Genomic DNA, 24,385 nt, shown 5'->3' on the forward strand with positions numbered 1-24,385 from the left:
CTTCTCACCACCCGCATCCCTTCTCCTGTCATCCCCCTACCACCCGGGAAAAAAAGAGCTTGCCCCCTCCTTACACTAGCCCACCCTCCCACCCAAAGAACAACTTCTGCTGCGCAGCTTGTTTTCTAGGCAGCAGCGCTATTGTGATGTCAGCGGGGGCATTGTGACAAGCCGCCAGTGTTCCGTCTCTTCATGTTGTGCACAGTTCAAACGGAAAATACATCAACAGGCAGACTACAGAAAAGCTTACTATCAAAGGTTAGAGGGGGGCTTTCTCAGAGGGCTTTTTACAGTTTTTCTATTCCCAATTAGCCGTTTAAGTGTACTTATTGAAAGTAGTAATTCTTTCATAGGCCGCCCTTTCTTAGTATTTGACGTTCCTTATATTGCGGTATGAGGCTTCGCAGTAGGTTGCAAACATTCATCACCCATGACTGTCCCCAATTGAGCTCAGAAGCTCAATGTCTATCATGACCTCTCTTTTAGAATGTCCAAGAGCAAGCAAACTATTCCTCCAGGAGAGGGCGCCAACAGACTACTAAAGAGATCATCATTACTCAAAGAAAACCCCAAAAACCAATGCATGATAGGAATAAACAGGTAACTTTCTTTGGAGTGGAAGCGGAGAGATCGCACCAGATGCCAATTCTAGATCTTATCACACCTGTGGTCACTGCAGCAGCATCAGCTGAATTCACTTTGTCCAAAAGGGATCTATTCCATTCAATTGCACATGATTTGGATTAGACTGACAACAAGATACTGCACGGGACATAGCAGAGTTGGTGAAGTTGAGTGGTGATGAGTTTGCTATTTGGATGAATAAAGCAAGTAAAAAGTGTGTTAGATAAAAATTCATTTCAATTCGCTAATCGGGCTAATATGAATCAGGTGAATCGAGTTCTGCTTTTGGAAACTGGGTTAAGAAGGGGTGCACCGTTCCTGGAGGTACTGCAATACCAGGTCAATGCGTGGAGTGGACAGAGCAAGCTCTTTTTCCATCTCCCTGTTCTAAAAATCCATTTAATATATGGTCCCCAGATAGGGGACGTATCAGATATTAAACTGATAAGAACAGATTTTTTTTTGATTTAACAGCATCTTTATTATCATGCACTACTCACAAAAAGGTAACAAACCGTGTACAGTGCCGCAGCCCCGTACACACAGAACTATACAATCCTTCTTACATAGCCATAGAGTACGACGCACTAAACTATACATCACACTCCTATGCTTATCCATAACACTCAAGCTGAAAGAAAAAGTTAGACAATAAATAACGACGAACCGGCGATTGGGGGATGGGGGTAGGGGAAAAGGGGGATAGGGTGGGGAAATCACAGGCCCGAAGCTTTATTGAAAGACGCACATAACGGGAAAAGGAGGGAGGGGGCATGGAAGAGGTCTAAACCTCCTCCTCGGCGCTGTCGTCCGGACTGTCCATGATGGAATAGTCTCTGAGCAGGCTGTGGATCAGCCTGCGGCAATCCTGGATAGACATCCTCTCCCTCTTCAAGATGAGCCGGTTCCTGGCGACCCAAATAGCGTCCTTAAAGCAGTTCATAAGGCGCCAAGCCTCCTGGATGGCTCCAACGGTGTGAGTCCCAGGGAAGAGTCCATAAAGTACGGAATGGTACGATAGGCTCCCTCTGGGGACGGAGTTCCTCAGGTCATCCTCCAGGGCAACCAACAGGCGCTGTGCGAAACGGCAGTCCCAAAAGGCGTGCAGCGATGTTTCCTCCACGAAGGGGCACCTTGGGCAGTACCGGGTTTTGCACAGGTTCCGGGCGTGCATGAATGACCGGACGGGCAGTCCGCCCTGTATCGCCATCCATGACAAGTCCTTGTGCCCGTTGGTCAATCCAGCCGATGACACGTTTGTCCAAACAGTCTCCAGTGTGTCGTGATGAAGTCCTGGAATGTTCTCCATTTCGTCCTTGGCTCTGATGAGTTTGTGGATAGTCTTTGGCTTCCACAAATCAGGCTTGAGTCCCTCCAGTTGGTGTTCCCTCACAAACCGAACCACGTCTCCGTAGAACCATGGCGCCGTCCAGTTGTAGGGGAAGGAGCTGTCCCACTTGTCCCAGCCTAACCGTCTCCAAAGGGGGAGCAGGAAGAAGCGAGACATGGACCCACCCGCGGAACCTCTCTTGACTCGCAGAGTTCGGCGAACGCAGTCACATACGAAGGAGGATCGCAGGAGGGTGGGGATATCGGGTACGCCCTTCCCACCCTTGCGAGGATCCTTGTACATGATGCTCCGCTTTACTCTGTCCATCTTGGATCCCCAGACAAAACGAAACACCGTCCTGGTAATGGCCCTGCACACGGTGGCAAGGGGGGGCCAGGCCTGGGCCGTGTACTGCAGCACGGGCAGTACCTCGTTACGCAGGACCAGTGCTTTGCCCTCACAGGTGAGGCGTCTGAGGCTCCACAGACCGATCCGTTGGGTGATCTTGGTCAAGCGTTCCTCCCAGGACTTGAGGGCTGCTCCTTCCTTCCCGAACCAGACTCCAAGAACCTTGATGAAATCCGGCTGGATGCTGAAAGGGAAGGGGGCGGAAGAGGCCGGCTGCCAGTCCCCGAAGAGCATGGCTTCCGACTTCCCGCAGTTGACTTTGGCTCCCGAAGCCCGTCCAAAGGTCTCACAGGTCTGGACGAGGGTGTCGACTGAGCGCCGGTCCGCGCAGAAGACGGTCACGTCGTCCATGTAGAGCGAGCACTTGACCTCGAAGCGTTCTGGTCCTGGTGCGGTGATCCCTCTGATCTCTCCATTCCGCCGGATAGCCTCTGCAAAGAGTTCTATAACACAAACAAAAAGAAGAGGTGACAGAGGACAGCCTTGTCTGACCCCTGAGAGGACCGGGAAGGGGTCAGTCTTCCAGCCGTTCACCAACACCGAGCTGTGAATATCAAAATACATTAGTTGGACATACAAGCAAAACATGTTACCCAAACCTAACCTGTGCAGAGCTTTGCCCAGGAACTCATGGGAAACACGGTCGAAGGCCTTTTCCTGATCCAACGAGATCAGGGCTGCGTGCACCCGGCGGGCTTTGATGTACTCGACCGTGTCCCGCATGAGAGCCAGGCTGTCTGCGATGCGACGTCCGGGGATGCCGCAGGTCTGGTCCGGGTGGATGATCCGTCCGATAACAGTCTTCAATCTCGTTGCCATCGTCTTGGCCAGGATCTTGTAGTCGACGTTCAGAAGGGTGATGGGACGCCAATTCTTCAGGTCGCACCTCTCTCCTTTACGCTTGTACAGGATCGTGACCATTCCTTCCCTCAGAGATGGAGGCATTCTGCCCTCCACCACCATCTCCTCATACAGCCCTAACAGGTCCGGACAGATTAGGTCTCCCAGCGCTACATAGAGCTCTGCTGGGAGGCCGTCACTGCCCTGTGTCCTGCCAGAACTAAAGGATTTGGCAGCCGAGAGCAGCTCGTCCACCGTCAGAGGAACATCCATGGCCGCCGCGTCTGCAGGGTCAAGATGGTTAGTGATACCTGACAGGAACTTATCGGCGGCCTCGGGGTCAGTAGTCTTGCGGGCGTAGAGTTCGCTGTAGAAGTCGCTGACGACCTTCATCACGTTCTCTTTCCCGCGTCGCATGTTTCCACTCTCGTCTCGTAGTTCATTCATGGGCGTGTGACCGGCGTGGAGTTTCCTGAAAAAGAACGAGTTACATTTCTCACCCTTCTCCAGGTTCTCCACTTTGGAACGGAAGACAATTCGCTCGGACTCCTCCTCGAAGTGCCTTTTCAGGCTCCTCTTAGTCTCCTCCAGCTCCTCTCTCACGTCCCAGCCGCATCGAAGAAGGTCCTGCAGGGAACGCAGCTCACGCTGGAGTCTCCTGAAGTCCCTCCTCTTCAGACACGCCTGTTGTTGACTCTTTGCCTGAAAGAAGAAACGGAACTCGAGTTTAACGTATTCCCACCAGTCAGAAACAGACTGGAAGCCCGCCTTGTAGGCCCGCCACGTCGAGTAGGCAGCTCTAAGCTCCTCCAGAATCTCACCCTTTTCCAGCAGAGAGCAGTTCAGCTTCCAGGAGCCCGGGCCAATGGGGAAGCCATGGCCCAGCACACCTTGAAAGTGAATGGCTCTGTGGTCAGAGAAGAAGCAGGGGACCATCGAGTGCCCACTCCGCCCAACCGCCCGAGAGGTAAACACAAAGTCAATCCTGGAACGCAGCGAGCCATCGGATCGGCACCATGAATAGTTCACGGATCCGTGTCCGATGGAGCCAACAACGTCCACAAGAGAGGCTTCGGTCACCATCTCAATGAGCAGTTTGGATGTGACGTCCAACTTGGCAGCCGTTCCAGAACTGCGTCCATCCTCCTCAATCGGGCAGTTGAAATCCCCGGCCATCACTACCGTCCTGGCGGTAGCGAGCTGAGGGCGCAGGGCTTGGAGGAGCTCCAGTCGATCGCTCTTCACAGGAGAAGCATACACATTGATGAACCTGACAGGTTCTCCCGCCCAGGTGCCATCCACGAGCAGTAACCTGCCGCAGACGATTTCCTGAACAGAGTCCAATGTGAAGGCGCTTCCCCTGATCAGCACGGCGACCCCCGCGGACCTACAGTCGCCCCCGCCAGACCAGTAGGATGGGCCATGGGTCCACTCCCTGGCCAGATGGTTGAAGGACCTAGAGGAGGGAAGGGAGCATTCCTGCAGGAAAAATACATCACTAGACTGAGTGTTAAGGAACGCAAAAATTGTCTGACGTCGGAACTTGTCTCTGATGCTCCTAACATTAATGGAAAAGATGTTAATGTTAGCAGTCATTGGAGGAAAGAGAAAGTTAGAGCAGGCGGTGTGCCTTAGTTACCACTCCGGTCGGGCGGTTCTTCCTCTTTGGCACCTGCTGGTAAGGGTATCTCCAGCAGACCCTCTTCTGCTAGCTGATCAAGCAGGGATGGTGCCTCAGTGGCTTCCGACTCCTCCATTTCTTCTTCGGCCACAAGGGACTCCACCATCTGCTCCAACACGTCCGGTTCTGGGAGGAGGCCATCCTCCTCTTCCTGGGGTGGGTTAAGGTCCACAATGAACAGCTTGGAAGGTTCTGCGACAGGACTATCTTCCACCTTCCTTTTCCTTTGGCCTGTACCTGAGGAGACAAGAGCTGGAAAATCCTCCTCGGTGAAAAGTGCAAGAGTGCTGAGGCCCTCTGCTCTCATGGTCTGGGGAGGGAGAGTGGGCTTTGGGGGGGGGGTGAGGAGACCAGCTGAGGAGTAGGGAAATGAGGTGGAGGTAGTGGAATCCTCAGTAGGGTTGGCCGGGGGGGGAGGGGTTTGGACAGGGGTGACAGGGGGGGGGACCAGGGAGGGGGCAGCAGTTTTCTTACCCTTCTTTTCCCTGGACTCCGTGGCTGCTGGGGCATCGGCTGGAGCCACGGTCGCCGGGTTCTTGGCCGCCTTGTCCTTGGCCTCTGTGGCCTTGGTCGTAGCTGCCTTGGTCGACGAAGCTGTGACTACCCGATACTGGGTCGCCGCGGCAACCCTTGCCCAGGATTTCTCCCGCTGTGGGCAGTCCTTGTAAAGGTGGTCCGCCTGTCCACATAGGTTGCAAGTCTTCTTCTTTGGGCAGTCCTTGGAGCTGTGTCCTGTCACCCGGCAAACCCTGCAGGCGTCCTCCTTGCAGGTCTTCATCGAATGCCCTTTCCCGCCACATTTCCTGCAGTTGTGTGGCATGTCCGGGTAGTAGATGAGACCATAGGAGTTTCCCAGAGAGAATGTCGGGGGCAGGTGCTGGAGACCATCCTCGGATGCTGGTTCCCTGTAGAGTCGGACGGTTACTGACCACTTACCCGTCCAGAATCCGTTGCCGTTAAGGATGTGGGATGGCTCCCTCACCACTGTGCAGAGACGTCCCAGGAACGTGGAGATGTCTCTTCCTGGGGTGTGCGGGTTCCGCATGGAGACCGTGATCCTCTTCTCATCCCTCTGTATAGGACAGGATCCTAAAAAAGAATGAAAAGGGGAGTCCGGCATCGCTGCGTTCATCGCCTCCCAGTATCTCCTGCAGGCATTCACCGTGGCAAAGGTTACCAGAAAAATGCCAGTCATGAAGGTCTGGACACTCAGGGTTTCCGCCCTGGAGAAGCCCTGATCCAGAATCATCTTCTTGCAGAACACGTCGCTGGACATGTCCGGCAACCTACCATCCACCGCCTTTAGCTTCAGGGCGACCGTCTGCCGCATCCAAGGCTCCAGGGTTGGAGCCTTTTCAGGCGGCGTCCGGGCTCCCTCCGGCTGGCTGGCGTCGGAGGTAGGGGCCTCTTGGGCCGAAGAAGCCTCTGGATGAGCCTTCCTGGAGGTCCCTGGGTCCTGAGCCTTCCTGGCTGCCTTCTCTGGCTTGCTTGCCATGGCTGGTTCCTGCTTGAGTTCCCGGAGCTGGATCTTGGATTCTTCTCCGGGTGTCTTCTCCCGCTGTGTTCCTCCTCGAAGTTCCTCTGGTCTCCCCAAGTCTTCTCCGAGCCTTCGTCTTCTTGCTTCTTTCTGCCAAGCTCTTCTTCCGTACGATCTCCCTCTTTCGGTCTCGGCTGGGCTTCGGAGCTTGTCTCCCTGATCGTATCTCGTCAAGTGTAGCTAGCTCAGTTTGTTCTGATAAGAACAGATACTACACTTGATCTTAGCCAAAAGGCCGAGAAGCGATAACCAGAATTGGTTTGGGCCTCGAGTGGCACCCTGGCCTATGCCGGACACATCTTAGGGAGAGAGAGCGAGAGGGAGACAAACCCACGCCTACACAAGACATTTTGTCACCCAAGCCAACCCTTGAAAAGGCTGCTTTGCAGAGCAAAAACAAGAAGAATGGTGCGTTTTGCAGCCGCCGCCCCCCACTGCAATGAATCTGAATAACTCCTCCTTTAGGGCGCAAGCAACTCCCCTCCCCCTTGCAGTCTTTCCAATTCACGATACAAAAAGACGGACAGGACAGGTTGCCTGACTTTCCGTCACTGCCACCCTTTGCCATCCTTACCCGTAGAAAGCCCTTTCATCATCCCCAAACCCTAATCTTTTCCCTTTCCTTCCCAGCCCCCAAACCCTGCCCTCTGTACCCTTCTCACCACCCGCATCCCTTCTCCTGTCATCCCCCTACCACCCGGGAAAAAAAGAGCTTGCCCCCTCCTTACACTAGCCCACCCTCCCACCCAAAGAACAACTTCTGCTGCGCAGCTTGTTTTCTAGGCAGCAGCGCTATTGTGATGTCAGCGGGGGCATTGTGACAAGCCGCCAGTGTTCCGTCTCTTCATGTTGTGCACAGTTCAAACGGAAAATACATCAACAGGCAGACTACAGAAAAGCTTACTATCAAAGGTTAGAGGGGGGCTTTCTCAGAGGGCTTTTTACAGTTTTTCTATTCCCAATTAGCCGTTTAAGTGTACTTATTGAAAGTAGTAATTCTTTCATAGGCCGCCCTTTCTTAGTATTTGACGTTCCTTATATTGCGGTATGAGGTTTCGCAGTAGGTTGCAAACATTCATCACCCATGACTGTCCCCAATTGAGCTCAGAAGCTCAATGTCTATCATGACCTCTCTTTTAGAATGTCCAAGAGCAAGCAAACTATTCCTCCAGGAGAGGGCGCCAACAGACTACTAAAGAGATCATCATTACTCAAAGAAAACCCCAAAAACCAATGCATGATAGGAATAAACAGGTAACTTTCTTTGGAGTGGAAGCGGAGAGATCGCACCAGATGCCAATTCTAGATCTTATCACACCTGTGGTCACTGCAGCAGCATCAGCTGAATTCACTTTGTCCAAAAGGGATCTATTCCATTCAATTGCACATGATCTAGATTAGACTGACAACAAGATACAGCACGGGACATAGCAGAGTTGGTGAAGTTGAGTGGTGATGAGTTTGCTATTTGGATGAATAAAGCAAGTAAAAAGTGTGTTAGATAAAAATTCATTTCAATTCGCTAATCGGGCTAATATGAATCAGGTGAATCGAGTTCTGCTTTTGGAAACTGGGTTAAGAAGGGGTGCACCGTTCCTGGAGGTACTGCAATACCAGGTCAATGCGTGGAGTGGACAGAGCAAGCTCTTTTTCCATCTCCCTGTTCTAAAAATCCATTTAATATATGGTCCCCAGATAGGGGACGTATCAGATATTAAACTGATAAGAACAGATTTTGATTTAATGAAGCTTTCCAAAGCACCACAAAAAATGCATGACCGAAGTCACACCAAAAACAGTGCAAAGGCTAGGATTCGTGTGGACCCCACCGTGAGGAGAGGGTCCCCAAAAATCAACCCCGTCCCTCCGAGCCAGAAGGCCACAGCAAGGGTCAGGGATCTTCGGTGCTCCCCCAAGCCGAAGCCTGGTTGAGCCTTGTCGTTGCTCCCAGCGTCCACCCAGGCATCTTACCCAAGTGGAGTAGAGAGCTACTAGTTGTTGGTTTCGCAGCCGAAACTGCCCGGACCGTCAACCGGTGTTGGTTTCTCAGCCCAAGGCTAACCGGACCTCCAACCGGGTGTTGGTTTCTCAGCCGAAGCTGACCCGGACCTCCAACCGGGTGTTAGTTTCTCAGCCCAAAGCTGACCAGACCTCCGACCGGGATTATAAAAATTTCCCTTCCTAGCCAGAAGGCCGGGATAGGGTAATATGCTCAAAAAGTATGAAAAGGCAAGGTACGGTGTGCTACAGAGCCCAAGGCTTGCCGGGGTCCCAAGCCAGCAAGCTCAGACTCACTCCAGGGTCGTCAGTCCTGGGGCACGTTGTACCATAGCCCCCCATCCTTACTCAGTCTAATAGCCTCGATCCTGGTAGGGCCATGTTTTCCACTAGATGAATATACTATCCACCCAGAGTACTAGCAAGCGCAACCTTCCAGTGTGCATTGTATCATTGTACTAAGGTGGCCTGGAGCTTAAACCACCTTTTCGAACGATACTACACTTGATCTTAGCCAAAAGGCCGAGAAGCGATAACCAGAATTGGTTTGGGCCTCGAGTGGCACCCTGGCCTATGCCGGACACATCTTAGGGAGAGAGAGCGAGAGGGAGACAAACCCACGCCTACAGAAGACATTTTGTCACCCAAGCCAACCCTTGAAAAGGCTGCTTTGCAGAGCAAAAACAAGAAGAATGGTGCGTTTTGCAGCCGCCGCCCCCCACTGCAATGAATCTGAATAACTCCTCCTTTAGGGCGCAAGCAACTCCCCTCCCCCTTGCAGTCTTTCCAATTCACGATACAAAAAGACGGACAGGACAGGTTGCCTGACTTTCCGTCACTGCCACCCTTTGCCATCCTTACCCGTAGAAAGCCCTTTCATCATCCCCAAACCCTAATCTTTTCCCTTTCCTTCCCAGCCCCCAAACCCTGCCCTCTGTACCCTTCTCACCACCCGCATCCCTTCTCCTGTCATCCCCCTACCACCCGGGAAAAAAAGAGCTTGCCCCCTCCTTACACTAGCCCACCCTCCCACCCAAAGAACAACTTCTGCTGCGCAGCTTGTTTTCTAGGCAGCAGCGCTATTGTGATGTCAGCGGGGGCATTGTGACAAGCCGCCAGTGTTCCGTCTCTTCATGTTGTGCACAGTTCAAACGGAAAATACATCAACAGGCAGACTACAGAAAAGCTTACTATCAAAGGTTAGAGGGGGGCTTTCTCAGAGGGCTTTTTACAGTTTTTCTATTCCCAATTAGCCGTTTAAGTGTACTTATTGAAAGTAGTAATTCTTTCATAGGCCGCCCTTTCTTAGTATTTGACGTTCCTTATATTGCGGTATGAGGCTTCGCAGTAGGTTGCAAACATTCATCACCCATGACTGTCCCCAATTGAGCTCAGAAGCTCAATGTCTATCATGACCTCTCTTTTAGAATGTCCAAGAGCAAGCAAACTATTCCTCCAGGAGAGGGCGCCAACAGACTACTAAAGAGATCATCATTACTCAAAGAAAACCCCAAAAACCAATGCATGATAGGAATAAACAGGTAACTTTCTTTGGAGTGGAAGCGGAGAGATCGCACCAGATGCCAATTCTAGATCTTATCACACCTGTGGTCACTGCAGCAGCATCAGCTGAATTCACTTTGTCCAAAAGGGATCTATTCCATTCAATTGCACATGATCTAGATTAGACTGACAACAAGATACTGCACGGGACATAGCAGAGTTGGTGAAGTTGAGTGGTGATGAGTTTGCTATTTGGATGAATAAAGCAAGTAAAAAGTGTGTTAGATAAAAATTCATTTCAATTCGCTAATCGGGCTAATATGAATCAGGTGAATCGAGTTCTGCTTTTGGAAACTGGGTTAAGAAGGGGTGCACCGTTCCTGGAGGTACTGCAATACCAGGTCAATGCGTGGAGTGGACAGAGCAAGCTCTTTTTCCATCTCCCTGTTCTAAAAATCCATTTAATATATGGTCCCCAGATAGGGGACGTATCAGATATTAAACTGATAAGAACAGATACTACACTTGATCTTAGCCAAAAGGCCGAGAAGCGATAACCAGAATTGGTTTGGGCCTCGAGTGGCACCCTGGCCTATGCCGGACACATCTTAGGGAGAGAGAGCGAGAGGGAGACAAACCCACGCCTACACAAGACATTTTGTCACCCAAGCCAACCCTTGAAAAGGCTGCTTTGCAGAGCAAAAACAAGAAGAATGGTGCGTTTTGCAGCCGCCGCCCCCCACTGCAATGAATCTGAATAACTCCTCCTTTAGGGCGCAAGCAACTCCCCTCCCCCTTGCAGTCTTTCCAATTCACGATACAAAAAGACGGACAGGACAGGTTGCCTGACTTTCCGTCACTGCCACCCTTTGCCATCCTTACCCGTAGAAAGCCCTTTCATCATCCCCAAACCCTAATCTTTTCCCTTTCCTTCCCAGCCCCCAAACCCTGCCCTCTGTACCCTTCTCACCACCCGCATCCCTTCTCCTGTCATCCCCCTACCACCCGGGAAAAAAAGAGCTTGCCCCCTCCTTACACTAGCCCACCCTCCCACCCAAAGAACAACTTCTGCTGCGCAGCTTGTTTTCTAGGCAGCAGCGCTATTGTGATGTCAGCGGGGGCATTGTGACAAGCCGCCAGTGTTCCGTCTCTTCATGTTGTGCACAGTTCAAACGGAAAATACATCAACAGGCAGACTACAGAAAAGCTTACTATCAAAGGTTAGAGGGGGGCTTTCTCAGAGGGCTTTTTACAGTTTTTCTATTCCCAATTAGCCGTTTAAGTGTACTTATTGAAAGTAGTAATTCTTTCATAGGCCGCCCTTTCTTAGTATTTGACGTTCCTTATATTGCGGTATGAGGCTTCGCAGTAGGTTGCAAACATTCATCACCCATGACTGTCCCCAATTGAGCTCAGAAGCTCAATGTCTATCATGACCTCTCTTTTAGAATGTCCAAGAGCAAGCAAACTATTCCTCCAGGAGAGGGCGCCAACAGACTACTAAAGAGATCATCATTACTCAAAGAAAACCCCAAAAACCAATGCATGATAGGAATAAACAGGTAACTTTCTTTGGAGTGGAAGCGGAGAGATCGCACCAGATGCCAATTCTAGATCTTATCACACCTGTGGTCACTGCAGCAGCATCAGCTGAATTCACTTTGTCCAAAAGGGATCTATTCCATTCAATTGCACATGATCTAGATTAGACTGACAACAAGATACTGCACGGGACATAGCAGAGTTGGTGAAGTTGAGTGGTGATGAGTTTGCTATTTGGATGAATAAAGCAAGTAAAAAGTGTGTTAGATAAAAATTCATTTCAATTCGCTAATCGGGCTAATATGAATCAGGTGAATCGAGTTCTGCTTTTGGAAACTGGGTTAAGAAGGGGTGCACCGTTCCTGGAGGTACTGCAATACCAGGTCAATGCGTGGAGTGGACAGAGCAAGCTCTTTTTCCATCTCCCTGTTCTAAAAATCCATTTAATATATGGTCCCCAGATAGGGGACGTATCAGATATTAAACTGATAAGAACAGATTTTTTTTTGATTTAACAGCATCTTTATTATCATGCACTACTCACAAAAAGGTAACAAACCGTGTACAGTGCCGCAGCCCCGTACACACAGAACTATACAATCCTTCTTACATAGCCATAGAGTACGACGCACTAAACTATACATCACACTCCTATGCTTATCCATAACACTCAAGCTGAAAGAAAAAGTTAGACAATAAATAACGACGAACCGGCGATTGGGGGATGGGGGTAGGGGAAAAGGGGGATAGGGTGGGGAAATCACAGGCCCGAAGCTTTATTGAAAGACGCACATAACGGGAAAAGGAGGGAGGGGGCATGGAAGAGGTCTAAACCTCCTCCTCGGCGCTGTCGTCCGGACTGTCCATGATGGAATAGTCTCTGAGCAGGCTGTGGATCAGCCTGCGGCAATCCTGGATAGACATCCTCTCCCTCTTCAAGATGAGCCGGTTCCTGGCGACCCAAATAGCGTCCTTAAAGCAGTTCATAAGGCGCCAAGCCTCCTGGATGGCTCCAACGGTGTGAGTCCCAGGGAAGAGTCCATAAAGTACGGAATGGTACGATAGGCTCCCTCTGGGGACGGAGTTCCTCAGGTCATCCTCCAGGGCAACCAACAGGCGCTGTGCGAAACGGCAGTCCCAAAAGGCGTGCAGCGATGTTTCCTCCACGAAGGGGCACCTTGGGCAGTACCGGGTTTTGCACAGGTTCCGGGCGTGCATGAATGACCGGACGGGCAGTCCGCCCTGTATCGCCATCCATGACAAGTCCTTGTGCCCGTTGGTCAATCCAGCCGATGACACGTTTGTCCAAACAGTCTCCAGTGTGTCGTGATGAAGTCCTGGAATGTTCTCCATTTCGTCCTTGGCTCTGATGAGTTTGTGGATAGTCTTTGGCTTCCACAAATCAGGCTTGAGTCCCTCCAGTTGGTGTTCCCTCACAAACCGAACCACGTCTCCGTAGAACCATGGCGCCGTCCAGTTGTAGGGGAAGGAGCTGTCCCACTTGTCCCAGCCTAACCGTCTCCAAAGGGGGAGCAGGAAGAAGCGAGACATGGACCCACCCGCGGAACCTCTCTTGACTCGCAGAGTTCGGCGAACGCAGTCACATACGAAGGAGGATCGCAGGAGGGTGGGGATATCGGGTACGCCCTTCCCACCCTTGCGAGGATCCTTGTACATGATGCTCCGCTTTACTCTGTCCATCTTGGATCCCCAGACAAAACGAAACACCGTCCTGGTAATGGCCCTGCACACGGTGGCAAGGGGGGGCCAGGCCTGGGCCGTGTACTGCAGCACGGGCAGTACCTCGTTACGCAGGACCAGTGCTTTGCCCTCACAGGTGAGGTGTCTGAGGCTCCACAGACCGATCCGTTGGGTGATCTTGGTCAAGCGTTCCTCCCAGGACTTGAGGGCTGCTCCTTCCTTCCCGAACCAGACTCCAAGAACCTTGATGAACTCCGGCTGGATGCTGAAAGGGAAGGGGGCGGAAGAGGCCGGCTGCCAGTCCCCGAAGAGCATGGCTTCCGACTTCCCGCAGTTGACTTTGGCTCCCGAAGCCCGTCCGAAGGTCTCACAGGTCTGGACGAGGGTGTCGACTGAGCGCCGGTCCGCGCAGAAGACGGTCACGTCGTCCATGTAGAGCGAGCACTTGACCTCGAAGCGTTCTGGTCCTGGTGCGGTGATCCCTCTGATCTCTCCATTCCGCCGGATAGCCTCTGCAAAGAGTTCTATAACACAAACAAAAAGAAGAGGTGACAGAGGACAGCCTTGTCTGACCCCTGAGAGGACCGGGAAGGGGTCAGTCTTCCAGCCGTTTACCAACACCGAGCTGTGAATATCAAAATACATTAGTTGGACATACAAGCAAAACATGTTACCCAAACCTAACCTGTGCAGAGCTTTGCCCAGGAACTCATGGGAAACACGGTCGAAGGCCTTTTCCTGATCCAACGAGATCAGGGCTGCGTGCACCCGGCGGGCTTTGATGTACTCGACCGTGTCCCGCATGAGAGCCAGGCTGTCTGCGATGCGACGTCCGGGGATGCCGCAGGTCTGATCCGGGTGGATGATCCGTCCGATAACAGTCTTCAATCTCGTTGCCATCGTCTTGGCCAGGATCTTGTAGTCGACGTTCAGAAGGGTGATGGGACGCCAATTCTTCAGGTCGCACCTCTCTCCTTTACGCTTGTACAGGATCGTGACCATTCCTTCCCTCAGAGATGGAGGCATTCTGCCCTCCACCACCATCTCCTCATACAGCCCTAACAGGTCCGGACAGATTAGGTCTCCCAGCGCTACATAGAGCTCTGCTGGGAGGCCGTCACTGCCCGGTGTCCTGCCAGAACTAAAGGATTTGGCGGCCGAGAGCAGCTCGTCCACCGTCAGAGGAACATCCATGGCCGCCGCGTCTGCAGGGTCAAGATGGTTAGGGATACCTGACAGGAACTTATCGGCGGCCTCGGGGTCAGTAGTCTTGCGGGCGTAGAGTTCGCTGTAGAAGTCGCTGACGACCTTCATCACGTTCTCTTTCCCGCGTCGCATGCTTCCACTCTCGTCTCGTAGTTCATTCATGGGCGTGTGACCGGCGTGGAGTTTCCTGAAAAAGAACGAGTTACATTTCTCACCCTTCTCCAGGTTCTCCACTTTGGAACGGAAGACAATTCGCTCGGACTCCTCCTCGAAGTGCCTTTTCAGGCTCCTCTTAGTCTCCTCCAGCTCCTCTCTCACGTCCCAGCCGCATCGAAGAAGGTCCTGCAGGGAACGCAGCTCACGCTGGAGTCTCCTGAAGTCCCTCCTCTTCAGACACGCCTGTTGTTGACTCTTTGCCTGAAAGAAGAAACGGAACTCGAGTTTAACGTATTCCCACCAGTCAGAAACAGACTGGAAGCCCGCCTTGTAGGCCCGCCACGTGGAGTAGGCAGCTCTAAGCTCCTCCAGAATCTCACCCTTTTCCAGCAGAGAGCAGTTCAGAACAGATTTTTGATTTAATGAAGCTTTCCAAAGCACCGCAAAAAATGCATGACCGAAGTCACACCAAAAACAGTGCAAAGGCTAGGATTCGTGTGGACCCCTCCGTGAGGAGAGGGTCCCCAAAAATCAACCCCGTCCCTCCGAGCCAGAAGGCCACAGCAAGGGTCAGGGATCTTCGGTGCTCCCCCAAGCCGAAGCTTGGTTGAGCCTTGTCGTTGCTCCCAGCGTCCACCCAGGCATCTTACCCAAGTGGAGTAGAGAGCTACTAGTTGTTGGTTTCGCAGCCGAAACTGCCCGGACCGTCAACCGGTGTTGGTTTCTCAGCCCAAGGCTAACCGGACCTCCAACCGGGTGTTGGTTTCTCAGCCGAAGCTGACCCGGACCTCCAACCGGGTGTTGGTTTCTCAGCCGAAGCTGACCCAGACCTCCAACCGGGTGTTGGTTTCTCAGCCGAAGCTGACCCGGACCTCCAACCGGGTGTTGGTTTCTCAGCCCAAAGCTGAACGGACCTCCGACCATGATTATAAAAATTTCCCTTCCTAGCCAGAAGGCCGGGATAGAGCAATATGCTCAGAAAGTATGAAAGGGCAAGGTACGGTGTGCTACAGAGCCCAAGGCTCGCCGGGGTCCCAAGCCAGCAAGCTCAGACTCACTCCAGGGTCGTCAGTCCTGGGGCACATTGCACCATAGCCCCCACACTTACTCAGTCTAATAGCCTCGATCCTGGTAGGGCCATGTTTTCCTCTAGATGAATATACTATACATCAAGAGTACTAGCAAGCGCAACCTTCCAGTGTGCATTGCATCTGCCGAGCCTCACAGATACTACACTTGATCTTAGCCAAAAGGCCGAGAAGCGATAACCAGAATTGGTTTGGGCCTCGAGTGGCACCCTGGCCTATGCCGGACACATCTTAGGGAGAGAGAGCGAGAGGGAGACAAACCCACGCCTACAGAAGACATTTTGTCACCCAAGCCAACCCTTGAAAAGGCTGCTTTGCAGAGCAAAAACAAGAAGAATGGTGCGTTTTGCAGCCGCCGCCCCCCACTGCAATGAATCTGAATAACTCCTCCTTTAGGGCGCAAGCAACTCCCCTCCCCCTTGCAGTCTTTCCAATTCACGATACAAAAAGACGGACAGGACAGGTTGCCTGACTTTCCGTCACTGCCACCCTTTGCCATCCTTACCCGTAGAAAGCCCTTTCATCATCCCCAAACCCTAATCTTTTCCCTTTCCTTCCCAGCCCCCAAACCCTGCCCTCTGTACCCTTCTCACCACCCGCATCCCTTCTCCTGTCATCCCCCTACCACCCGGGAAAAAAAGAGCTTGCCCCCTCCTTACACTAGCCCACCCTCCCACCCAAAGAACAACTTCTGCTGCGCAGCTTGTTTTCTAGGCAGCAGCGCTATTGTGATGTCAGCGGGGGCATTGTGACAAGCCGCCAGTGTTCCGTCTCTTCATGTTGTGCACAGTTCAAACGGAAAATACATCAACAGGCAGACTACAGAAAAGCTTACTATCAAAGGTTAGAGGGGGGCTTTCTCAGAGGGCTTTTTACAGTTTTTCTATTCCCAATTAGCCGTTTAAGTGTACTTATTGAAAGTAGTAATTCTTTCATAGGCCGCCCTTTCTTAGTATTTGACGTTCCTTATATTGCGGTATGAGGCTTTGCAGCAGGTTGCAAACATTCATCACCCATGACTGTCCCCAATTGAGCTCAGAAGCTCAATGTCTATCATGACCTCTCTTTTAGAATGTCCAAGAGCAAGCAAACTATTCCTCCAGGAGAGGGCGCCAACAGACTACTAAAGAGATCATCATTACTCAAAGAAAACCCCAAAAACCAATGCATGATAGGAATAAACAGGTAACTTTCTTTGGAGTGGAAGCGGAGAGATCGCACCAGATGCCAATTCTAGATCTTATCACACCTGTGGTCACTGCAGCAGCAGGTGAATCCACTTTGTCCAAAAGGGATCTATTCCATTCAATTGCAAATGATCTAGATAAGACAGAGAACTGCAGCACGGGACATAGCCGAGTTGGTCAGGTTGAGTGGTGATGAGTTTGCTACTTGGATGAATAAAGAAAGTCAAAAGTGTGAAAGATAAAAAACAAAAGGAGGAAGTGTGAAAAGTGAATGGGCCAAATTGAGGTGCATATGAAGACGTATGCTTTCTTCCAATTCATTAAATCGGGCTAATATGAATCAGGTGAATTGAGTTCTGCTTTTGGAAACTGGGTTAAGAAGGGGTGCACCGTTCCTGGAGGTACTGCAATACCAGGTCAATGCGTGGAGTGGACAGAGCAAGCTCTTTTTCCATCTCCCTGTTCTAAAAATCCATTTAATATATGGTCCCCAGATAGGGGACGTATCAGATATTAAACTGATAAGAACAGATACTACACTTGATCTTAGCCAAAAGGCCGAGAAGCGATAACCAGAATTGGTTTGGGCCTCGAGTGGCACCCTGGCCTATGCCGGACACATCTTAGGGAGAGAGAGCGAGAGGGAGACAAACCCACGCCTACAGAAGACATTTTGTCACCCAAGCCAACCCTTGAAAAGGCTGCTTTGCAGAGCAAAAACAAGAAGAATGGTGCGTTTTGCAGCCGCCGCCCCCCACTGCAATGAATCTGAATAACTCCTCCTTTAGGGCGCAAGCAACTCCCCTCCCCCTTGCAGTCTTTCCAATTCACGATACAAAAAGACGGACAGGACAGGTTGCCTGACTTTCCGTCACTGCCACCCTTTGCCATCCTTACCCGTAGAAAGCCCTTTCATCATCCCCAAACCCTAATCTTTTCCCTTTCCTTCCCAGCCCCCAAACCCTGCCCTCTGTACCCTTCTCACCACCCGCATCCCTTCTCCTGTCATCCCCCTACCACCCGGGAAAAAAAGAGCTTGCCCCCTCCTTACACTAGCCCACCCTCCCACCCAAAGAACAACTTCTGCTGCGCAGCTTGTTTTCTAGGCAGCAGCGCTATTGTGATGTCAGCGGGGGCATTGTGACAAGCCGCCAGTGTTCCGTCTCTTCATGTTGTGCACAGTTCAAACGGAAAATACATCAACAGGCAGACTACAGAAAAGCTTACTATCAAAGGTTAGAGGGGGGCTTTCTCAGAGGGCTTTTTACAGTTTTTCTATTCCCAATTAGCCGTTTAAGTGTACTTATTGAAAGTAGTAATTCTTTCATAGGCCGCCCTTTCTTAGTATTTGACGTTCCTTATATTGCGGTATGAGGCTTTGCAGCAGGTTGCAAACATTCATCACCCATGACTGTCCCCAATTGAGCTCAGAAGCTCAATGTCTATCATGACCTCTCTTTTAGAATGTCCAAGAGCAAGCAAACTATTCCTCCAGGAGAGGGCGCCAACAGACTACTAAAGAGATCATCATTACTCAAAGAAAACCCCAAAAACCAATGCATGATAGGAATAAACAGGTAACTTTCTTTGGAGTGGAAGCGGAGAGATCGCACCAGATGCCAATTCTAGATCTTATCACACCTGTGGTCACTGCAGCAGCAGGTGAATCCACTTTGTCCAAAAGGGATCTATTCCATTCAATTGCAAATGATCTAGATAAGACAGAGAACTGCAGCACGGGACATAGCCGAGTTGGTCAGGTTGAGTGGTGATGAGTTTGCTATTTGGATGAATAAAGAAAGTCAAAAGTGTGAAAGATAAAAAACAAAAGGAGGAAGTGTGAAAAGTGAATGGGCCAAATTGAGGTGCATATGAAGACGTATGCTTTCTTCCAATTCATTAAATCGGGCTAATATGAATCAGGTGAATTGAGTTCTGCTTTTGGAAACTGGGTTAAGAAGGGGTGCACCGTTCCTGGAGGTACTGCAATACCAGGTCAATGCGTGGAGTGGACAGAGCAAGCTCTTTTTCCATCTCCCTGTTCTAAAAATCCATTTAATATATGGTCCCCAGATAGGGGACGTATCAGATATTAAACTGATAAGAACAGATACTACACTTGATCTTAGCCAAAAGGCCGAGAAGCGATAACCAGAATTGGTTTGGGCCTCGAGTGGCACCCTGGCCTATGCCGGACACATCTTAGGGAGAGAGAGCGAGAGGGAGACAAACCCACGCCTACAGAAGACATTTTGTCACCCAAGCCAACCCTTGAAAAGGCTGCTTTGCAGAGCAAAAACAAGAAGAATGGTGCGTTTTGCAGCCGCCGCCCCCCACTGCAATGAATCTGAATAACTCCTCCTTTAGGGCGCAAGCAACTCCCCTCCCCCTTGCAGTCTTTCCAATTCACGATACAAAAAGACGGACAGGACAGGTTGCCTGACTTTCCGTCACTGCCACCCTTTGCCATCCTTACCCGTAGAAAGCCCTTTCATCATCCCCAAACCCTAATCTTTTCCCTTTCCTTCCCAGCCCCCAAACCCTGCCCTCTGTACCCTTCTCACCACCCGCATCCCTTCTCCTGTCATCCCCCTACCACCCGGGAAAAAAAGAGCTTGCCCCCTCCTTACACTAGCCCACCCTCCCACCCAAAGAACAACTTCTGCTGCGCAGCTTGTTTTCTAGGCAGCAGCGCTATTGTGATGTCAGCGGGGGCATTGTGACAAGCCGCCAGTGTTCCGTCTCTTCATGTTGTGCACAGTTCAAACGGAAAATACATCAACAGGCAGACTACAGAAAAGCTTACTATCAAAGGTTAGAGGGGGGCTTTCTCAGAGGGCTTTTTACAGTTTTTCTATTCCCAATTAGCCGTTTAAGTGTACTTATTGAAAGTAGTAATTCTTTCATAGGCCGCCCTTTCTTAGTATTTGACGTTCCTTATATTGCGGTATGAGGCTTCGCAGTAGGTTGCAAACATTCATCACCCATGACTGTCCCCAATTGAGCTCAGAAGCTCAATGTCTATCATGACCTCTCTTTTAGAATGTCCAAGAGCAAGCAAACTATTCCTCCAGGAGAGGGCGCCAACAGACTACTAAAGAGATCATCATTACTCAAAGAAAACCCCAAAAACCAATGCATGATAGGAATAAACAGGTAACTTTCTTTGGAGTGGAAGCGGAGAGATCGCACCAGATGCCAATTCTAGATCTTATCACACCTGTGGTCACTGCAGCAGCAGGTGAATCCACTTTGTCCAAAAGGGATCTATTCCATTCAATTGCAAATGATCTAGATAAGACAGAGAACTGCAGCACGGGACATAGCCGAGTTGGTCAGGTTGAGTGGTGATGAGTTTGCTATTTGGATGAATAAAGAAAGTCAAAAGTGTGAAAGATAAAAAACAAAAGGAGGAAGTGTGAAAAGTGAATGGGCCAAATTGAGGTGCATATGAAGACGTATGCTTTCTTCCAATTCATTAAATCGGGCTAATATGAATCAGGTGAATTGAGTTCTGCTTTTGGAAACTGGGTTAAGAAGGGGTGCACCGTTCCTGGAGGTACTGCAATACCAGGTCAATGCGTGGAGTGGACAGAGCAAGCTCTTTTTCCATCTCCCTGTTCTAAAAATCCATTTAATATATGGTCCCCAGATAGGGGACGTATCAGATATTAAACTGATAAGAACAGATTTTTGATTTAATGAAGCTTTCCAAAGCACCACAAAAAATGCATGACCGAAGTCACACCAAAAACAGTGCAAAGGCTAGGATTCGTGTGGACCCCACCGTGAGGAGAGGGTCCCCAAAAATCAACCCCGTCCCTCCGAGCCAGAAGGCCACAGCAAGGGTCAGGGATCTTCGGTGCTCCCCCAAGCCGAAGCCTGGTTGAGCCTTGTCGTTGCTCCCAGCGTCCACCCAGGCATCTTACCCAAGTGGAGTAGAGAGCTACTAGTTATTGGTTTCGCAGCCGAAACTGCCCAGTCCGTCAACCGGTGTTGGTTTCTCAGCCCAAGGCTAACCGGACCTCCAACCGGGTGTTGGTTTCTCAGCCGAAGCTGACCCAGACCTCCAACCGGGTGTTGGTTTCTCAGCCGAAGCTGACCCGGACCTCCAACCGGGTGTTAGTTACTACACTTGATCTTAGCCAAAAGGCCGAGAAGCGATAACCAGAATTGGTTTGGGCCTCGAGTGGCACCCTGGCCTATGCCGGACACATCTTAGGGAGAGAGAGCGAGAGGGAGACAAACCCACGCCTACAGAAGACATTTTGTCACCCAAGCCAACCCTTGAAAAGGCTGCTTTGCAGAGCAAAAACAAGAAGAATGGTGCGTTTTGCAGCCGCCGCCCCCCACTGCAATGAATCTGAATAACTCCTCCTTTAGGGCGCAAGCAACTCCCCTCCCCCTTGCAGTCTTTCCAATTCACGATACAAAAAGACGGACAGGACAGGTTGCCTGACTTTCCGTCACTGCCACCCTTTGCCATCCTTACCCGTAGAAAGCCCTTTCATCATCCCCAAACCCTAATCTTTTCCCTTTCCTTCCCAGCCCCCAAACCCTGCCCTCTGTACCCTTCTCACCACCCGCATCCCTTCTCCTGTCATCCCCCTACCACCCGGGAAAAAAAGAGCTTGCCCCCTCCTTACACTAGCCCACCCTCCCACCCAAAGAACAACTTCTGCTGCGCAGCTTGTTTTCTAGGCAGCAGCGCTATTGTGATGTCAGCGGGGGCATTGTGACAAGCCGCCAGTGTTCCGTCTCTTCATGTTGTGCACAGTTCAAACCGAAAATACATCAACAGGCAGACTACAGAAAAGCTTACTATCAAAGGTTAGAGGGGGGCTTTCTCAGAGGGCTTTTTACAGTTTTTCTATTCCCAATTAGCTGTTTAAGTGTACTTATTGAAAGTAGTAATTCTTTCATAGGCCGCCCTTTCTTAGTATTTGACGTTCCTTATATTGCGGTATGAGGCTTTGCAGCAGGTTGCAAACATTCATCACCCATGACTGTCCCCAATTGAGCTCAGAAGCTCAATGTCTATCATGACCTCTCTTTTAGAATGTCCAAGAGCAAGCAAACTATTCCTCCAGGAGAGGGCGCCAACAGACTACTAAAGAGATCATCATTACTCAAAGAAAACCCCAAAAACCAATGCATGATAGGAATAAACAGGTAACTTTCTTTGGAGTGGAAGCGGAGAGATCGCACCAGATGCCAATTCTAGATCTTATCACACCTGTGGTCACTGCAGCAGCAGGTGAATCCACTTTGTCCAAAAGGGATCTATTCCATTCAATTGCAAATGATCTAGATAAGACAGAGAACTGCAGCACGGGACATAGCCGAGTTGGTCAGGTTGAGTGGTGATGAGTTTGCTATTTGGATGAATAAAGAAAGTCAAAAGTGTGAAAGATAAAAAACAAAAGGAGGAAGTGTGAAAAGTGAATGGGCCAAATTGAGGTGCATATGAAGACGTATGCTTTCTTCCAATTCATTAAATCGGGCTAATATGAATCAGGTGAATTGAGTTCTGCTTTTGGAAACTGGGTTAAGAAGGGGTGCACCGTTCCTGGAGGTACTGCAATACCAGGTCAATGCGTGGAGTGGACAGAGCAAGCTCTTTTTCCATCTCCCTGTTCTAAAAATCCATTTAATATATGGTCCCCAGATAGGGGACGTATCAGATATTAAACTGATAAGAACAGATACTACACTTGATCTTAGCCAAAAGGCCGAGAAGCGATAACCAGAATTGGTTTGGGCCTCGAGTGGCACCCTGGCCTATGCCGGACACATCTTAGGGAGAGAGAGCGAGAGGGAGACAAACCCACGCCTACACAAGACATTTTGTCACCCAAGCCAACCCTTGAAAAGGCTGCTTTGCAGAGCAAAAACAAGAAGAATGGTGCGTTTTGCAGCCGCCGCCCACTGCAATGAATCTGAATAACTCCTCCTTTAGGGCGCAAGCAACTCCCCTCCCCCTTGCAGTCTTTCCAATTCACGATACAAAAAGACGGACAGGACAGGTTGCCTGACTTTCCGTCACTGCCACCCTTTGCCATCCTTACCCGTAGAAAGCCCTTTCATCATCCCCAAACCCTAATCTTTTCCCTTTCCTTCCCAGCCCCCAAACCCTGCCCTCTGTACCTTTCTCACCACCCGCTTCCCTTCTCCTGTCATCCCCCTACCACCCGGGAAAAAAAGAGATTGCCCCCTCCTTCCACTAGCCCACCCTCCCACCCAAAGAACAACTTCTTCTGCGCAGCTTGTTTTCTAGGCAGCAGCGCTATTGTGATGTCATCGGGGGGCATTGTGACAAGCCGCCAGTGTTCCGTCTCTTCATGTTGTGCACTGTTCAAACCGAAAATACATCAACAGGCAGGCTACAGAAAAGCTTACTAACAAAGGTTAGAGAGGGGCTTTCTCAGAGGGCTTTTTACAGTTTGTCTATTCCCAATTAGCCGGTTTAGTATACTTAATGAAAGTACTAATTCTTTCATAGGCCGCCCATTCTTAGTATTTGACGTTCAGGTAACAACAGGTAACTTTATTTGGAGTGGAAGCAGAGAGATAACACCAGATGCCAATTGTAGATCCTCTCACACCTGTGGTCACTGCAGCATCTGACTCCACTTTGTCCAAAAGGGATCTATTCCATTCAATTACACATGATCTAGATTAGACTGACAACAAGATACTGCACGGGACATAGCAGAGTTGGTGAAGTTGAGTGGTGATGAGTTTGCTATTTGGATGAATAAAGCAAGTAAAAAGTGTGTTAGATAAAAATTCATTTCAATTCGCTAATCGGGCTAATATGAATCAGGTGAATCGAGTTCTGCTTTTGGAAACTGGGTTAAGAAGGGGTGCACCGTTCCTGGAGGTACTGCAATACCAGGTCAATGCGTGGAGTGGACAGAGCAAGCTCTTTTTCCATCTCCCTGTTCTAAAAATCCATTTAATATATGGTCCCCAGATAGGGGACGTATCAGATATTAAACTGATAAGAACAGATACTACACTTGATCTTAGCCAAAAGGCCGAGAAGCGATAACCAGAATTGGTTTGGGCCTCGAGTGGCACCCTGGCCTATGCCGGACACATCTTAGGGAGAGAGAGTGAGAGGGAGACAAACCCACGCCTACACAAGACATTTTGTCACCCAAGCCAACCCTTGAAAAGGCTGCTTTGCAGAGCAAAAACAAGAAGAATGGTGCGTTTTGCAGCCGCCGCCCACTGCAATGAATCTGAATAACTCCTCCTTTAGGGCGCAAGCAACTCCCCTCCCCCTTGCAGTCTTTCCAATTCACGATACAAAAAGACGGACAGGACAGGTTGCCTGACTTTCCGTCACTGCCACCCTTTGCCATCCTTACCCGTAGAAAGCCCTTTCATCATCCCCAAACCCTAATCTTTTCCCTTTCCTTCCCAGCCCCCAAACCCTGCCCTCTGTACCTTTCTCACCACCCGCTTCCCTTCTCCTGTCATCCCCCTACCACCCGGGAAAAAAAGAGATTGCCCCCTCCTTCCACTAGCCCACCCTCCCACCCAAAGAACAACTTCTTCTGCGCAGCTTGTTTTCTA

At 50.4% G+C, this 24,385-nt stretch overlaps 7 non-coding genes and 5 pseudogenes across 7 annotated transcripts; all 12 read right to left on the reverse strand.

Annotated features, from left to right (window-relative positions):
- Positions 1-926: 926 nt before the first annotated feature.
- LOC142265626 (U2 spliceosomal RNA) lies at positions 927-1,134 on the reverse strand (annotated as a pseudogene).
- Positions 1,135-6,563: 5,429 nt separating this feature from the next.
- Positions 6,564-6,667, reverse strand: LOC142265657 (U2 spliceosomal RNA; annotated as a pseudogene).
- Positions 6,668-8,000: 1,333 nt separating this feature from the next.
- LOC142265639 (U2 spliceosomal RNA) lies at positions 8,001-8,196 on the reverse strand. Its single transcript, XR_012731930.1, has one exon. It is a non-coding gene; the product is annotated as a U2 spliceosomal RNA (small nuclear RNA).
- A 680-nt stretch (positions 8,197-8,876) lies between these two features.
- LOC142265678 (U2 spliceosomal RNA) lies at positions 8,877-8,952 on the reverse strand (annotated as a pseudogene).
- A 1,333-nt stretch (positions 8,953-10,285) lies between these two features.
- Positions 10,286-10,476, reverse strand: LOC142265532 (U2 spliceosomal RNA). Its single transcript, XR_012731839.1, has one exon. It is a non-coding gene; the product is annotated as a U2 spliceosomal RNA (small nuclear RNA).
- Positions 10,477-11,809: 1,333 nt separating this feature from the next.
- LOC142265628 (U2 spliceosomal RNA) lies at positions 11,810-12,017 on the reverse strand (annotated as a pseudogene).
- A 3,648-nt stretch (positions 12,018-15,665) lies between these two features.
- Positions 15,666-15,792, reverse strand: LOC142265664 (U2 spliceosomal RNA; annotated as a pseudogene).
- Positions 15,793-17,180: 1,388 nt separating this feature from the next.
- Positions 17,181-17,371, reverse strand: LOC142265533 (U2 spliceosomal RNA). Its single transcript, XR_012731840.1, has one exon. It is a non-coding gene; the product is annotated as a U2 spliceosomal RNA (small nuclear RNA).
- Positions 17,372-18,759: 1,388 nt separating this feature from the next.
- Positions 18,760-18,950, reverse strand: LOC142265534 (U2 spliceosomal RNA). The gene has a single exon (XR_012731841.1). It is a non-coding gene; the product is annotated as a U2 spliceosomal RNA (small nuclear RNA).
- A 1,388-nt stretch (positions 18,951-20,338) lies between these two features.
- LOC142265618 (U2 spliceosomal RNA) lies at positions 20,339-20,531 on the reverse strand. The gene has a single exon (XR_012731915.1). It is a non-coding gene; the product is annotated as a U2 spliceosomal RNA (small nuclear RNA).
- A 1,823-nt stretch (positions 20,532-22,354) lies between these two features.
- On the reverse strand, positions 22,355-22,545 carry LOC142265535 (U2 spliceosomal RNA). Its single transcript, XR_012731842.1, has one exon. It is a non-coding gene; the product is annotated as a U2 spliceosomal RNA (small nuclear RNA).
- A 1,117-nt stretch (positions 22,546-23,662) lies between these two features.
- Positions 23,663-23,853, reverse strand: LOC142265537 (U2 spliceosomal RNA). The gene has a single exon (XR_012731844.1). It is a non-coding gene; the product is annotated as a U2 spliceosomal RNA (small nuclear RNA).
- Positions 23,854-24,385: the final 532 nt, after the last annotated feature.

The sequence above is a fragment of the Anomaloglossus baeobatrachus genome, unplaced genomic scaffold (assembly GCF_048569485.1).
Source record: "Anomaloglossus baeobatrachus isolate aAnoBae1 unplaced genomic scaffold, aAnoBae1.hap1 Scaffold_275, whole genome shotgun sequence".
In the NCBI taxonomy this organism is placed as follows: domain Eukaryota; kingdom Metazoa; phylum Chordata; class Amphibia; order Anura; family Aromobatidae; genus Anomaloglossus; species Anomaloglossus baeobatrachus.